Below are 6,000 nucleotides of genomic sequence, written 5' to 3'. Positions count from 1 at the left end.
CGTTTGCATACTTAAGTAGGTTACTTTCTAAAATCGATTTATTCATGAACTAAAACATTTATATAATAAGGATTGTAATCTTTCCAAACCATGGCTATAATGTTCATGAATTGATTCGAGTGAATCAAAATCGATTTTGCTTCAATTGTGTCTTGTATATGTCTATGAGATCTAAGCAATTGAACAACTCTCAAACTAGTTCATTTGAGTCATTCGAACTAGTTATGGTGAAGATGAATAAGGTTAATATGAAAGTGCTCATATGGTTAACCATTGGTTAACTATTGTTGAACCGACTAAGTGTACACGTTTAGGTACGGTTACTCAAACCTAAATGAAGGTGCATTTCATTTGTGTATAAAAAGCTAAGTTCGATCTAACGGTTGAAAGATATTACTTAAGTACTGAGTACAATTAAAGTAGAGCATGTCACCTAGCCATTTCCACACAATCTCATTGTGATTACAGTTCCACAATATATGTTCTAAGTTTTCTTCATCATTTTTACAAAAGGGACATCTAAAAGCAAGGCTGAAATTTCTCCTTTTCATGTTTTCATCAGCAGAGCATATCTTTCTTTTCAGTTTCCCACATTACTAGAGCATAGGAATTGACTTAATCAAAATAGAATGAAAGACTTGGATATTTAACTTAGTAGTTTAATTATTAATCTTTTTGTTAGCCAAATTCTAGTTTGTTTCTTGTGACATAGGTAGATAGCATATGGTTTGTATGCTTGCATGGATATGAATTTGAAGTTGAATTATGGAAATCACATTTTCAGTTAAGAGTGTCAATTTGACTCAAGATTTTACTTGTTAAATACTTATTTTTTTGAAATCCTAATAAGACTAGGAACACTGCCCATGTTGTAGCATGTTGTATATATCGAATGGGTAAGCCAAAGAAAAAATAAATAATGGTAATGTTTCATTGGTTAGATTCATAGTAACATCAAAAATTGAAATTCTTAGGTAACTGTCTCAATTGTGTACATATAGTAGGCACCTTGAATCAATGATAACACCCCATTTTTATTAGTAGCCTTGTTCTTGGACTTGGAAATTTTCACATATAGTTTGCATGTTGATGTAGATTCTACTTAAATTTATTAACCAGTTGTCATGTATCTCTACTATTGCAGTACTGTTAGTTGCCAGCTAGGAGTGCCCTTGTATGTAATCTAGGTGCGTTAATCATTTCTTATTTGTACACCGTTACAGCTTTAACTGTTATGTTACTTAACAGTTATTTCCAGATTAGAGTACGACTGGTTATGTGACAGTTGTAGAGTAGTGAGTGGTTCTTTCTTTGTAAGGGTTTGTTGTAAGAAAGAAGCGAGTTCTCTTTAATGAATAAGAAGATATTTCTAGTGTAGCCATAGTTATAGAATTTAGCTTTGAAAAGACGAGGGTACCCAAATATACCTCAATCTAAAACTTTTCCACCTATAAGTCCTTTCTCCGAAAATGATTGTCTATGCACTGAGTTGAGATAATACAACTAATCGGTTCACACTTTGGGTGACCGTCTATGGATACGAGATCGAGACAATACAACAACAAAGTATGTTTACTTGATAAATGGTTCGGACTTAACCAAACACAATATGATTACTATCAAGTAAATATGAATTAACGTTTGTGTATTTTACTTCTAATTATAATAAAAACAATTATAATTGCTGAAATAGAAAAGTAAAAGACACAGCAAGATTTTGTTAACGAGGAAACCGCAAATGCAGAAAAAACCCCGGGACCTTGTCCAGAATTGAATACTCCCAGGATTAAGCCGCTATACAAAATCAAACCAACTTCATATAGTTGAGACCAAGCAACTAAATCTATAGTTCACCTAGTTCCGTCTGTATTCCCTCGCCTCCAACTTGTAATAAGTCACGTACTTGGAACAATTCCTTTGGTTCGTATTCCAAACAGTTAAGGAACAACAAATCTGTTTGGTAACAACTCTTTTCAACCAAGTGATGTGAGTTCGACAAAAGGATCTTCTGTTTATCCCAATAAACTCCTTTGTCAGGTCCTTAGATCTATCCAATAACAACTACCAAAGTAATTGTCAAGATATTTCAATCAATACTTTGAATCACAAATAATTGTATTGATGTAGATCTACTTAGCTGATCAATCCAATCTACCACAAGGATAAACTGATTATAGTTGGATCCTCTTTAACCGAAACAAGTATTGTGCACACCAAAGATTATGAACCCAAATCAGAAATCTTCAAAGTATTCTTAGATCTTCAATAAACACCTTCACACAATCAACTTGAATCTCTTGCGATCAATCACGCACAGAACGGAGTCTGTTAACAATGGATTATCACAAGACGTCTTTAGATCTGCAAACAGTCTAAAGATCCTCGTCGAAACTTCGATCTAGTTTGAGTGAATCTTATATCAGAAGAGAAGATTCTCAAGCATAAACAAACTAGATGCAATCAAAGTTCAACAATAATTAGTCAATCAAATCAATCGAAAACTAATAATAAACCGCAATTATCTAGTTTCCCACCAACGGGAATAATAGATCTTCTCAATCCCAAAGAAGTCTTTAAACCGAGCGGCCGTAAGAGATTTCGCCTAATTAGGTTACTTTCCTCTCCGAATAGGCGGCTCCACCAGGAACAACACAACTGGGTAGTTTTGTTGACTCTGAGGATTAGTTTGCTCGAAATGCAAACTTTGATATTTATAGACCAAGGAAGTTTGGACACCAAGGAATTTCCAAAACCAAAAATATTCTCAAGATATGCAATATATTCCAAATTCGGTTTCCATAATTCCTGGAAATGCTTTGTCCAAAAATTGACCGAAAATATCTTAGAAAATCTCCAACTAGTAAATGCACATTACTAATTTTCATTTTCCAGAAAAAAAATTAAAAACCTTAATTAAAAGATTCTCAATTTATTTTTCGATTCGGGATTTTACTTTAGCTATTAAGGAGTATCTTTGAACAATAAAAGATAAGCGTTACTGCACATGTTCAAAGTGTGTCGACATCTTAACTTTGTAAGTCCTCTTTCATACTTACAATCTTGAAACCGATTTGCCACACTTACAAACAAGTTTAGAGTTGGTTCATCTGACTTTCAAGAACTATGTGATTGATCAAGAACACTCAATCACCACTCATAGGTTTCATGGTTCTACCAAAATAAGTTTCAGTTCTACCTCCATGTGAGTACTGGATTTAGTCACACTAGCTTTCCAAAATTTCGGTTGTCTAGGTACTAGGATCGGTTCGCACATATATATGGTATCTAACTTGTATTTGTTGCACATGTCCATAGGATCGGTTCCCAATGTCTAAAAACGTGTTACACATGTTCATAGGATCGGTTCCCAATATCTAGAAACGTGTTTCACCTCTTACAAGCATTGATTCCCCTCTTGTGATCTGTTGCACCTCTTACTAGGATCGGTTCCCCTTTGCCTAGAGTTGGTCATATTAATAACACTAAATCGATCATACCATCTCAGGTGATTACTTAAGATCGGTTTCACTAATGAAAGTCATACCAATACAAAAGTCAGGCCTTGTGAATACTTTTACCAAGAACATAACACAAGTCATGAGCGGTTATACTAATCACACATATTGGTAGTTCAAAAGATATGCAATGAATAACAATACCAATAAGCCTAGCGATTTCCCTTTCGATTCACAAAATAATTTCATGAATTTACTTCCTTTAAAAGAATGTAAAACATTGTTTCCTAGGATGAAATCTTCACCTCACACCCATACATAATCACAATAGCATTCAAACGATTATGTCGATGTCTTATATACAAAGTTTAACAGTTAAGCAATAAACCTCGTATTGTATTCCTTAATACTATTCTAACTAGAGTATAATCATTCATGCTTCGCAGTTATGTTTTCAATATGCATGACTTGAAAGATACGTTAAGAAATGAAACAGTTCAAGCCAAATATCACTAACCTCAAGTGGAAGGATGATGTTGTCATTGTAGCTCCTTACTTCTTCACTTCTTCAAGTCTTCGTAATACTTGTAATGACATCCCAATACTTTCAAGCTAACCTATACGAAGTTGACTTTAGTACATAATCAAGCGACTCTTTAAATGAGTTTTGGTTCACTAAAGTATGACAACCAAACTTGACATACCAACGCTTGGTGGGTTCAACCGAGCTATGCTCTAATAAGCTTAATTTCTTCATCTGAATTATATTCAGATCCATCTTTTATCATCATGGGAGGATTCGATGCGCCAACCTGTAAGGATTTAACAGAAAAATTTGATAAAGAACAATCTCAGATTGACTCTCTTCAGTCACAATTCAATACCCTAAATGGGAAGGTGGATAACCTTACACTACAGATGGTGACTAAAGATGATTTACAAACTCAGCTGCGTTCTCAATTTGAACTATTCTTAGAGAAGAAAAATGATAATCAGGAAAGACAAGAAGCGATTCCTGAATCAAGTACCAGAGTGGCTCAAGATAGAATTCACCATCATGATACAGGTGAGTCAAATTCTAACCAATCTGAAACTGTTCGTGAGCCGATTCAACGTATACCCAAGCTTGATTTTCCTATATTTGAAGGTGAAAATCCTAGACGCTGGATTCAAAAGTGTGGACGTTACTTTCTTCTTCATAACATCAGAGATGAAGCTCAGAAGGTGACAATGGCATCTATGCATCTTGATGGTACGACAGATAAATGGCTTCTTAATCTTCAATCTGTTAGATCTGTTTATTCTTGGTTTGAGTTAGCTGAACAAGCATGTGTTAGATTTGAAAACCCTGCTAACGAGAATATTGTAAGCATCTTTAATAAGCTGTCTCAAGTTCCTTCAGTTGATTTCCTGGATTACCTGAGATTTATTTTTGATGAGCTATATTGGAGGGTTGAAGGAGGAAATTAGACACTCTGTCTTCATGTTTTATCCTACCAGCTTAATGCATGCATTTTTTCTTGCCAGAATGCAGGAGCAAACACTTACAGTTCAACCAAAAACTGTCAGACCCACCCAAAAAATTTTCTCTCCTCTTAGACCATCTCCTCCACCAATTTTTCCTCCTAAATCCAACTGTTAGAGAATTGCTCGGTCGAACTCGCATGCGTTGCTATCTCAAGCATGTTTGTCAATGTTAGTGATCAAACTATATGTCTTGATTTCTAGCCTATTATATCTACAGGTCTCGGACTAGGATAGAAAGTGTAGTTGAGCTCAAGACTCCATGGAAATCATCATACAAGACGAAGGACTACTCAAGGAACTGGTGGAACTTCATCGACTAAAAGGTATGTGGAGACTTGAACTTATCTGTCACTCAAAAGTATATTTACTCTATCTCCTATTCTTGATACAAAAGTCGTTTTGATATATAGACTTTCATTATACACATTTGCTATTTCGAGTTTAACTCGCCTATCTATTTCTCAAAATATGTGTTGGTAAGCTTTCAGTTTAGCCAAATTCATCTTTACCTAGTGACGAATGTCATGTTATGTTTCAATCACTTTGGAAATTGCTCTGACGAAAAATGGTCTGTGAATAACGACTATCTAACATCCTATGAGAATGTTTCAATGATTGAAGAGAGTTTAGATTACATAACCATTGGTAGGATATAAGTATTATTGTGGAAACACATATATGTATAAGTCCTTATTCCTTGAACCAAAGTTTGCGAACTTTGTTGATCAAGAGAAACGGAATGTGGCGTGAGCCAAGTCCGAGAACTGGCGGAAGTTCTCGACCCGAGAATTTCTGCTGGAGTTTGTGAACTCCTTCCGTGAGCTTAAGTCTGCAAACCCAGTCCGCGAACTTGAGTAGGTTATATCTAAAATCAGTTGTTCTTGAACTCATGTTTATATAAACTAAGGAATGATTTTGCAAACCGTGGCTATAAAGTTCATGAACCGATTCGAGTGAATCAAACCGTTTTTGCTTCAATTGTGTCTTGTGTAGTTACATAAGATCTAAGCAATTGAAA

Source organism: Papaver somniferum, unplaced genomic scaffold (genome assembly GCF_003573695.1).
Source record: "Papaver somniferum cultivar HN1 unplaced genomic scaffold, ASM357369v1 unplaced-scaffold_35, whole genome shotgun sequence".
Classification (NCBI taxonomy): Eukaryota; Viridiplantae; Streptophyta; class Magnoliopsida; order Ranunculales; family Papaveraceae; genus Papaver; species Papaver somniferum.
Note: the sequence above shows the minus strand (reverse complement) of the source record.